The sequence below is a fragment of the Pollicipes pollicipes genome, unplaced genomic scaffold, assembly GCF_011947565.3.
Source record: "Pollicipes pollicipes isolate AB1234 unplaced genomic scaffold, Ppol_2.1 Scaffold_2555;HRSCAF=2994_pilon_pilon_pilon, whole genome shotgun sequence".
In the NCBI taxonomy this organism is placed as follows: Eukaryota; Metazoa; Arthropoda; class Thecostraca; order Pollicipedomorpha; family Pollicipedidae; genus Pollicipes; species Pollicipes pollicipes.
This window is the reverse complement of record NW_023596136.1, coordinates 8,342,176-8,354,039: the sequence shown is the minus strand read 5'-3', so window position 1 is coordinate 8,354,039 and position 11,864 is coordinate 8,342,176. Positions and strand designations below refer to the sequence as shown.

The window sequence follows — 11,864 nt, the reverse complement described above, 5'->3', positions numbered from 1 at the left end:
CCGTCGCCACGCATCGTACATACTCTTCCCTGCGACGCGAGCTAGGGGCAAGCCTTTTGAATCGAAACCATGGCCCGTGGGTTTTGACCCGTGCTTCGCTCTTTTTAAAATCGAGGTGTATGGAGGCTGAAAGCATGTTGCAGCAGCAATTGAGCTTAGACTTCTCGATCTAGGGCAGACCTCCTGCTAGATGCAAACTAACTTGGCCACTCAAGACCAATTAGGCAGTCCAAGGTTTGTTGCCGGCCCTTCCTGGATGTATTGAAGTGTGTTGCTGAACATCACGAGGTACATTAAGAGACGTGTTACCGACCGACCTCGTGCTTAAAACAACGAGTGTGGCAAAATTCAATAATCCTGTGCCTTTTTTCGTTTCTATGAGCATCAGACTGCAAACAAAATTCCTCTGCCGTACTCTGCACACTGCTGACGCACATGGCCGTCATTACCAGAGGTGCCGTTTTCTAGTCGTTCTTGTTCAAAGTCCATTCCAAAGTTCAAGGATGGGCCAGCTGCACGTTCAAAAGTGTCAATGAATCAGGTTTTTCCATAATTTTGGAAGTGCGTATAAAATAATTAATACCGAAAAGCAATAACTCCAGAATTTTCTCGCGTCACTACATACCCTTACTGAAGCTGAATGAAAAGAATAAAAGTTATGGTGAACGATTTCCGCCCAGTCCGTCCAACTTCCAAATAAGACTTCGGAATTTTCAGGATTTCAAAAATTTGAGAAGACTAGACTATGGTTATGTGCCAATGACTAGAAACGACTAGAAGTGCCGATGGGATTTCAAAAATTTGAAATCTCATTGGCACTTCTGGTCATTACCCAGCATGGCCGCACGTGGCACAAGTAGGCGGAGAATGCGACCCCACAGCTGATCAATACGAAATTTGTGGATGGCTATCACATGAGTGTCATGCAAGTAATGGTTTCGAAGATAACGAAATTTGAATGGTGTTATGTTCAATAAATTATTTTCCACAGGGATGAAACCCAACATTTGCAATGTTGCAATGGTGCCGGACACAGCATGACTCCACTCAACGCACATCGACACAGGAATTTTAAAAAATCGAGTATAATATGTCACATAATTTACATTGTTTTCATATAACTATGTAAAAGTCATCAATTAAAAAATAGTGTGCAGAGAGTTCTCTTTTTTACGCGGAGGTGAGCGTGTTTTTGTGTTACGCTCGGTGCGCATCCCTACCTCATTGAGCGAACCTTACCAGATCTCTCCCCATGCGAACCCCATCATAGGACCTCCGCTGCCCCCAACCCTCACTCTTCTCGGCGCCCTAGTGCTCCTTGACACGATGCCGCCAAGTTTCCTAAGTTAAATATAGTTTCCTCGCATCGACCCCCTTGCGCTGCTGCATATTAGAATGTCTTATTACAAATCTGGCAGAAATATCACACAGTGTTTACGCGACGATGCTGTGACTCCTCAAGATCTCATGTTTGTAATTCTACCTTGCAGGGGCCATCAAACGCACTTCATGGGTGTACTGCCCGCCGCCAAATGTGACCTCGAGGTCAACGGCTCCCACGCGCGATTGGTCGGAGCGCATCCAGACGAGGTCAGGCCCAATCACAACACCTAAGTTGGCGGCGCGAGGTTGTCAGATCGCACCATTGTCGCCCATGCCGTCCTGCCAGCCTTGCGGGCGCAGAGCAGCAGCTCGTACACGCTGTTTGGTCTGTGACGATATCGGGGCAGCCGAGACTTGAGTGGTGTGCCGTCCGGCCGCCGCCTGACGGAGTGGTGTGCCGTCCGGCCGCCGCCTGACGGAATGGTGTGCCGCCCGGCCGCCGCCTGACAGAGTGGTGTGCCGCGCCGGCCGCCGCCTAACGGAGTGGTGTGGCCGCGCCGGCTGCCGCATAACGAGTGGTGTGCCGCGCCGCCGCCGCTGACGGAGTGGTGTGCCGCGCCAGCCGCCGCCTAACGGAGTGGTGTGCCGCGCCGGCTGCCGCCTAACGGAGTGGTGTGCCGCGCCGGCCGCCGCCTGACGGAGTGATGTGCCGCGCCAGCCGCCGCCTAACGGAGTGGTGTGCCGCGCCGGCTGCCGCCTGACGGAGTGGTGTGCCGCGCCGGCCGCCGCCTGACGGAGTGGTGTGCCGCTTCGGCCGCCGCCTGACGGAGTGGTGTGCCGCGCCGGCCGCCGTCTAACGGAGTGGTGTGCCGTGCCGGCCGCCGCCTGACGGAGTGGTGTGCCGTGCCGGCCGCCGCCTGACGGAGTGGTGATGCCCGGCCACCGCCTGACGGAGGTGGCGTGCCGTGCCGGCCACCGCCTGACGGAGTGGTGTGCCGTCCGGCCGCCGCCCTGACGGCCCTCACCGCTGCAGGTGGCCGTCATGAACGGGGCTGACGGTGAACCTGCACCTTGCTGCTCATCGCCTTCTATCACCCGACGCCGCTGCGGCACAAGGTGCTCATCGAGGAGAAGGCGTTCCCGAGCGACAATACGCAGTCGGCTCGCAGGTGCGCCGCCGCGGCTACGAACCCTCCAACTCCGTCATCCAGCTGCGCCGCCGACCCGGCGAGGACGTGGTTCCGCACCGAGGACGTGCTCGACCTGATCGCCCGAACACGGCCACGAGATCGCCGTCATCCTGATCGGCGGCGTCCACTACTTTCACCGGTAAGACCAGCGGCGTCCACTACTTCACCGGTAAGACCAGCGGCGAGCGCTACTTCACCGGTGAGACCAGCGGCGTCCACTACTTCACCGGTAAGACCAGTGGCGAGCACTACTTCACCGGTAAGACCAGCGGCGTCCACTAACTTCACCGGTAAGACCAGCGGCGAGCACTACTTCACCGGTAAGACCAGCGGCGAGCACTACTTCACCGGTAAGACGAGCGGCGAGCACTACTTCACCGGTAAGACCAGCGGCGTCCACTACTTCACCGGTAAGACCAGCGGCGAGCACCACTTCACCGGTAAGACCAGCGGCGTCCACTACTTCATCGGTAAGACCAGCGGCGAGCACTACTTCAACCGGTAAGACCAGCGGCGAGCACGTTTTTTTTTGGGGGGGGGGGGGAGGGTACGGTTCGGCGCGATGTTTGAGCTGGGCAGGGGAGGCGACGGGACAAGGGAATGAGGCCCACGCCGAAAGGAAGGAAATAGGGGGATGTGTTGGGGAGGAAGGGAGTCAGAAAGACATATGTATGGTAGTGAATAACATTCTGGGCAATGTCATGGAACCAGGGGGGGGGGGAGCTCTATCAAACACTGGAGCTGTGTTGTCGCATGAGGACGTCAACATTTATCTGAACAATTTTCCATGGTTAACCCTCACCCCGATGCGCCATTTTTCCTAACTTGGACTAGAAGGGAGGTAGTTGATGCGGCCTCCCCCGGTCGTTTTCTAAAGAAGAGAGATGAACTCTGGCAGAAAAGGGCAGTGAAATGGTGTCAGTTGACCTCATATATATCAGCATAGTTGACCTCATTATGCCAGGTCAAAGGTCAAACGATCATGAGGCATAGCGACACTCAATCTTAAGAGGCGTACGTTTTGTTCAACTTTGAATACCAGTGTACGTATTTATATGTGTCTTGAAGATGCATTCATCGTGTATGATTACGTTAATGTAACAGTGTCGGCCCTCCGCACGCGTTCCGCGGAATCGTTCGTTGCTACTGCCGTCCGCACCAGCCGTAGATCGCCGCGTATAATTTCACAAAAGCCGCTATTGCTCCGAAACTAAATATGTGAGGGGCACGTTTATGTTGTCCAAACAAAGCAATGAATGTCCCATAGGCTACGGAAATTGGGCTGGTGGAATTTAGTCAGCTGAACGTTTTGACGCAATTGCTAACCATGCTAAAGAGGTATCCTCAGTAAACCTCAGGGGGTCGCGTTGACCTGTTCCTATCGGGATAAGGGTTAAGATCAGGTTCACAAACGATACGACAGGGCCCAGGGGCTTAAAAAGATGGTAATCTGATCTGCGACGAACTATTTTTTCATGATGTTTACTTCAGTTTCATTGTTCACTAACCTAGTTTTGACGAACAATAGTATATTGTCCTTCCACCTCGCTCCGTGTTTTTTACATGGCGAATGCGCTGTAGGCAAGGAATGCCGCTAACGCCATGCACGCACATCATGTAAAATTGTAGATCGCCTTGCATATGGGGTGCAGAATACAGTGTTGCTGCAAACCGTTGCTACCTACGCCAAGCGCGGAGGGCTCAGTGGAGGCGGTGTGATGCAGGCCAGAAGTTTGACATGGAGGCGATCACCAAGGCGGGTCACGCGGCCGGGTGCGTGGTCGGCTTCGACCTGGCGCACGCCATCGGCAACGTCAAGCTGGAGCTGCACAAATGGAATGTGGACTTCGCCTGCTGGTGCACGTATAAGGTTAGTCATCTGGGTTGCAGCAGGCCCGAAGATTTCGCCAGCATTGCACTCCTTAGTTTTTACCTGTGGTCATATACGCTGGTCATATACGCTCCTCCATATAGCGTGGTCATATACGCTCCTGCATATAACGTGGTCATATACGCTCCTCCATATAGCGTGGTCATATACGCTCCTGCATATAACGTGGTCATATACGCTCCTTCATAGAGCGTGGTCATATACGCTCCTTGCCGTTTCCAGTATTGACCACACGTGATGCACTGGCCTTGGTGGTTTACTTTGCATCAGAACTGAATCGTTGGACCGCCGTCGATATTGGCGATCGCGGGCGGCGGCTGATGACCGTGTCGTTGGCGCGTCTGTGTTGCAGTACCTCAACTCGGGGCCGGGCTGCATCGCTGGAGCGTTTCGTGCACAATCAGCACATGCTCTCGCACCTGCCGCTGCTGCACGGCTGGTGGGGCAACAAGGCCGAGACGCGGTGCGTGCAGACCACGCAGGTCACCGCCTGCAGGCCAAGCAGGTCGCCGCAGGTCGATGCGGATGTGAACGGAGCGAGACGTCCCTGCCGTGCGGGTGCTTGAGGACGAGATCCCAGCTCAGCTATCTGATCCACCAATAAGGGCAGATTTTTTCGTCAGAATAAAACAATATCAAGCGAGCAACAAACCGTTCATTTTCACTCGGCGTTCATTGGCGTACCCCCGAGCAGAAGACAGGCAGAAATGGAAAGCTGCACCAGCTACATCGCGTTGCTGAGCGCTCATAGCAAGCATGTTTAAAGGTGCCTTGAAGTCAAGAGCCATTGAGAGGAACCCACGCCGACTGACCAGTGTATCGCTGACTGTGCGCAGATTCCACATGAGGGACTCCATTGACGCCTCGGTGGGAGTCAACAGCCTGAAGCTATGCAAATCCGCCACAAATGTTGGTGGCCATGAACCGGGCCAGCATGGACGTAAGTAGGGGTAACACTTTGTAAAGTCAGTTGTAGGAGGGGGGGGGGGGGGGCAGCCAAAAAGGTTGATCTAACCTATCCCTAAAGCCTGATTTTTTCCCGGACTTTGCCTACTTGAATTGGTGTCCTCAGTGCTAATTTTTGTTTTCATTTTGTAACTCACCTGCCTTCAAACTTGTTTTCCTGCGGAGGGACACCATCCCCTTTCACGCTAATATGAGCTCCTTTTATGAAAAGCCTACAATGGCTTGTAATTATCAGAAAGACGTCTTAGTTAATCTTGATAAGGAATCGCTGATGACTTCCACCATCGCTGATCATGTTGTATGGCCATCAGAGTCACCATTATACGACACGTACACTGTACATTGTGCAAGTACACCTGCCACTGCTGGGGAAAACATGGGATAACTTTTAACTGGGCCACCAGTTAAAGGCTGCAGCATGTTGCAGTCATTGCTCTTAATCTCTATCCAGATGTTATCATTTGAAAATCTGGTCAAACTTTTGACAACTGGGTCAGCACATGAAAGAGCTAGCGTGACAAAAAGATCACATACCTTAAGGCCACTACTTGGTACAAAATAAACACGATACTAATAGTGATATTTATTGCCTAGTACACCAATAGGTAAAATAATCGCTCTTGATAATTGTTGGCCCAGTTTTCCCTGTTTGCATGGGCATTGGGGGGGGGGGGGGGGGGGGGCTCGTGCCAGCATTGGGGAGCTCAGGCATCCCCGAAAGTATACAAAGTGACGCCCCTGGACGTAACAGCAGCCTGCAGCACCGCTCCCGCCGCACCCCGGGGCAGCACAGCATCATGGCATCGGGATGAAAGGCGGCCTGGGTCGCTACCGTGTCGGATGCGAGTGTCCTTTGATACGTCATGAATAGTGGTGGTGGCTGCTGCCCATTCAGATCATGGTCCATAATTCACCCGGCGTGAAAGCTTCGATGCCACATTTTTAAAAGAAGTTTCCCGAACGGAAACTATGCCTCGACACCTGGAGCATGGGCTGAGCTCCAGCGCTTCTCAGGACCGACCGCATCGCCCAGGTGACTGTCAGCGCTATGGTTGTGTTGTTCTTCTGCCTGCTTCAATCCAGCGGGTTCCATCCCTCTCCAGCGTATCGAAACCGCATGCTTACCTCCATGCTCTCTTCGGCACAGATTTTCGACCAGGTGTCGATGGACCAGCTGCTAGAGAAGCAGACGCTGCTGACCGGTTACCTGGAGCTGCTGGCGGCACGCCGGCTGCCCGAGGCATGCCAGATGACGCCCCGTGACCCGCACCAGCGGGGCTGTCAGCTCTCCTTCCGCTTCCCCGATCTGCATGGCGTCCATGCCGAGCTGCAGCGCCGGGGCATTGAGGTCAGTCAGAGACAGAGGTCACCGAGGTCATGGTGACGTGTCAGAGGGTGGCGAGGTTGGTCAGAGACAGAGGTCACTGAGGTCGCGGTGACGGGCCAGAGGGTGGCAAGATCGGTCAGAGATAGAGGTCACCGAGGTCGCGGTGTCGGTTCAGAGGGCGTGAAGGTAGGATGCGGGTCGCGCAGGTGGACTTCGGTCATCGAGGTAGTTCGCAATTAATCAGGTATGCTTTGCTTCGTTTGGATTAGTCGGAGTTAAGCGAAGTGGGCGATCAAAGTGAAAGGTTGTAAGCTAGCACGGAAGGTCCGACCTCACCTGTACGTCAGTGCTCAGAGGTGACCCGTGTGCTGTATATGCAAACAGTGCCTCGTCGAGGTAGGTCGTTGATTGTCAGAGAACAAGCGTCAAGTATCAAGGTGGATCGTGGACTCACAGGTCGTCGAGAGAAATTGTGAACTCGTAAGTCGCAGAAATAGGTCGTCGTCCATCGTAAGCAGTTTGGTTGTGTCAGACAGGGTGGCCGAGCCGGCTGTCTCTCGTCTCCTGTCATGTCTCTATGGACAGTCCATTGGCCGTCCTCCTGTGTCTGTCCGACGGATGTAACCACCAATCCAGTCCTTTGTATCTTTTGTTAGGCTTTGGAACTTCTCAAACTATTCCAGTTCGAAGACGTGACCCATGTGGGCGTATGTTTGTGTTAAATCAAACCAAACCGTAAGGCTGTGAGCAGGGCTACTCGAGAGCTTTCGACAAACCTTTGCGAGCGAGATTATAATGATCAAGGGACATGCCGTGGTCTTGTCACCAGACTTGTGCCTGGCCTCGTATGGATGTCTAATCGACTGGAATCAGTCAAAATCTTGTTGATTGTTAGTGGAATTGGTTCCTTTGAAGTCGTTCTCTTGGTCCAAACCGGAGATGGGTTATGCAAATTCTAGGTGAGACAAATGAGGTGTAAATGTTGGCAATATAACATATTTATAATCTGATAGCTCGTACTCGCACAATAATGAGCGCATTTGCACATGTCTGCATTGCTATCAAAATAAATACCGTCGTTTTTTAAGGACGGCTGCTTTACGCTGTCACCTAAACCATTATCAATGGAATCTATCCCATCGTAATCTATCCAGAGCTCGGTCCATAAGTCCTCTGGCCAGAATGGAAGGCGACGCCAGCATGCGTCCAGTTGCTAGAGGAGTCAGAGTCTGGGTCAACCGCGTATTGTGGGGCATGGCCAGAATGGGCTGGACTGAAGCAGAACCAAGGACAGTTTGTTTGTCACGAAGTTGTACAACGCCCATGCCGTTGCCAAAGATAAGAGCACCTCCCACTGATACCCAAGGCGAAGATGACGGAGCTAGGGGCTGAAGTAAGATCTCTGGCGCAGCCAAGGGCTATTTCCGCGTCCCAGTGCGTTTCAGCCTGAGGCGAAGAGCAATTCGTATCACGTGCGAGCCCACAGAGAGAGAGAGAGAGAGAGAGAGAGAGAGAGCAGCTGTTAATGTCAACCACCTGGACATGGCATGTCTCAGAGGCCTGGCCTGGCCAGGTCTGTCCAGCCACGATCTAGGCAGGCTTAGATTTTTGCAACCGCCGGTGGTACCGCCTCAAATTCGTCAGCGGCATCCAAGTTGTTTTCTTAAGGTGTGCTGCAGTAAGGTGTGCTCAAGGCAGCGATAGAGCGGATCAGGCATTTTTGCAACGTTGCCATATCACTCATCTTACCTCTATATCCCATTTACATTGTAAACGTAAAATTATTAAATCGCAAAAATCCAAGCGACCTGAGACTGACGAGATTTCGAACAGGTGGAGACGTGACGGGCGTGGGAGTGGCTGCTACAGACAGAGGAGAAAATGAACAATCAGACTGGCAAAACTGTGGGTCCATGTGTGCAGAGCAGCACAGACCTTCGTGCGTAAACCATTGACCCGGCCGTCGTCAGGCGTTTTGAGTGGTTTATGCGAGACCTTGTAAACCAAAGGGGGTAGAGACCCCGAACCAGCTGAACATACAGTGTGGACGAGCGCACCATCTGCGAGTCATTAAAACAAAGGAGGTAGAGACCTCGAACCAGCTGAACATACAGTGTGGACGAGCGCACCATCTACGAGTCATTAAACCAAGGGAGGTAGAGACCTCGAAGCAGCTGAAAATACAGCGTGGACGAGCGCACCATCTGCGAGTCATTAAACCAAAGGAGGTAGAAACCTCGAACCAGCTGAATATACAGTGTGGACGAGCGCACCATCTGCAAGTCATTAAAACATCTAAACAGGAGCCCTATGCGCCAAGCCCCAACACTACCTATGAGTGCACTATGTGTAGCTGAAGAAAGGACAATACACAAGGAATCTATTGACAAGGAAGGGAAAACCGAGGACCAGTTTTCCGAAACCGGCTGAATTACGTTACGTTGCCTAGGAAACCAGAGGTAGGGGGTTCAATCCCCGCGGTGCGCGCTTTCGGGCTAGGCTGAGAGGCATGCGACGCCATATATCATCAGCAGCTGAGTGTGTCGTAATGCCCCAATAACGACAACTATGGTACGCTGTGGTCTAAGCCGAGAAAGATAGGGTCGTCAAAACTGTCTAGGCGCACAGTCCAGTGTAAGGTGGCCAGCACCAACCACGAGTATTATCACCATTTTCCACCATTTTCGTCACGGTTACCAGAAACGTTAACGCATGAGTCATAACTGAATGGGTTTCAAAAGGTGACGAGTATCATTGGGTTATGTTTATGCATCACTCGCATGGGGATCACGAGCCCCACCCGTTATCGCCCCGCTCGCCCCGCCTCGCAAAACACCTTTTTCTGATGTGTGCTTGTATGCTCGTGTAATGCCCGCGCAACCTGATCAAAGCATAGCCCTGTGGAACGGTGCAACGGCACACCTAGCTCAGCCTCTGAACTCCGTGCAACAATCAGGCAACGCATAATGCTGGACGACAGCGCCGCTGATCCAGCCCGGCTGATTGTTTGGCAGTGTGACCTGCGCTGTGATGAGGGCCTTCCAAGCATCATGCGGATCGCTCCGGTGCCGCTCTACAACTCCTTCTCCGATGTCTTCAAGCTGGTCACTATCATCAGAGAAGCGCTGGACCACCTGGCCAGTCGGAGGGTCGCTGAGCGGAGCGAAGGCGCTCGGACGGCCGGGCGACCGAGCGCTGACCCAGCTCTGGCTGACCCCTGAACTAGCTCCGGATGATCCGCCCCTGTGCCCCCACTCCTGCGGTGAATCAGCTCTGGCCGACCCGCCCCTGTGCCCCCACTCCTCCGCTGAGCCAGCTCCGGCTGACCCGTCCCTGTGCCCCCACTCCTGCGCTGAGCAGCCAGCTCCGGCTGACCTGTCCCTGTGCCCCCACTCCTGCGCTGAGCCAACTCCGGCTGACCCGCCCCTGTGCCCCCACTCCTGCGCTGAGCCAGCTCCGGCTGAACCGCCCCTGTACCTCCACTTTTGCGCTGAATCAGCTCTGGCTGACCCGCCCCTGTGCCCCCACTCCTGCGCTGAGCCAGCTCCGGCTGACCCGCCCCTGTGCCCCCACTCCTGCGCTGAGCCAGCGCCGGCTGACCCGCCCCTGTGCCACCACTCCTGCGCTGAGCCAGCTCCGGCTGACCCGCCCCTGTGCCACCACTCCTGCGTTGAGCCAGCTCCGATTGATCCGCTGCTGTGCGCCGCTCAGCTGTGGCGAGTGGTTGGCGTCTCGGTGCAGCTGTTGACGTTCTGGTGTTATCCGAAGTTTAGTGAGTGCTGCGCTTGTCCGAGGTGAGCAGCTGACTCGCGAACAGCGCTATGCAGCAGCATGGGACCTCGGAGCGCTGTTGACGTTCTGGTGTCATCCGGAGTTTAGTGAGTGCTGCGCTTGTCCGAAGTGAGCAGCTGACTCGCGAACAGCGCTATGCAGCAGCATGGGACCTCGGAGCGCTGTTGACGTTCTGGTGTTATCCGGAGTTTAGTGAGTGCTGCGCTTGTCCGAGGTGAGCAGCTGACTCGCAAACAGCCAGCTATGCAGCAGCATGGGACCTCGGAGGGCTGTTGACGTTCTGGTGTCATCCGGAGTTTAGTGAGTGCTGCGCTTGTCCAAGGTGAGCAGCTGGCTCGCGAACAGCCAGCTATGCAGCAGCATGGGATCTCGGAGCGCTGTTGACGTTCTGGTGTCATCCGGAGTTTAGTGAGTGCTGCGCTTGTCCGAAGTGAGCAGCTGACTCGCGAACAGCGCTATGCAGCAGCATGGGACCTCGGAGCGCTATGCGGACATTGATAAAGACACGCGTCAGCCTTGATGCCCGCACAGGATATAGTCAGTCATGCAGTCGTGTCATGTCACGACTGACCAGGACACGGGTCGTGCTCATGCTCCACATGGGCATTGGAGCTCGGAAACACATATGAACATTTATCTGTGCCGCACAGCGCACTATGTTTGGCTGCGTCCTCGGCTGGCGCTTGCTTTATCGTGGGTGCAATATTTTGCATTGACTGTGTAATATATTTACCGAAGGGACCGAGTCTGTTCGCTGTTGGTGCCAGCTAAGCGCGCGGATCCCGCTGACCGTGATAGCCATGATGGCTTGCGGAGAGCACGGAAGTGAGAAGGCTTCCATGGCCTGAAATATTAGTGTTCGTAATAGACGGCTCACGATGCAAACAAGTAGCTGTAAATTATCAAGGATAAATATAGGTACATATACCACACCTTATCTACTTTCCTCGGCACACAAATTCCGCAGTCGCTCTCAAAACTATGCAGATGGTCTTCAAAAGAAAAAAAGAAGAATGCATCGCAGACCTCTCAGCTTGGGTGGGGGCACGCTAAAGTTACTCGCGCTGTTACATTCCGCACACAGCACTCCGTGCCATGTGGGGTGCTGAGCCATCAGGGTTCATGTCTGTGCCTACTCGCGGTCAGATGTCTCAATTTTTAAGCAATCACTGACAAGGATAGCAGGTCCACTACACTTGGTCTGTTAATTGTCATCGCCCCCCCCCCCCCCCCCCAATTCCAGATTGAGAAGAGCGCCTTAGCAGCGTGTCTGCAAAGCTTCCGACAGAATTCCTGTTCCACAAGCCCGGAAGGCTGATGGCACCAGGGCGTGCTGTCTGGTGTTAGGTTAGCGATAATGTTCAGCCTCGTGCCG

The 11,864-nt window shown here is 54.0% G+C and overlaps 1 pseudogene; it reads left to right on the top strand.

The window, feature by feature from the left end:
• Positions 1-1,509: 1,509 nt before the first annotated feature.
• Positions 1,510-11,225, top strand: LOC119108166 (kynureninase-like; annotated as a pseudogene).
• The last annotated feature ends 639 nt before the right edge of the window (positions 11,226-11,864 follow it).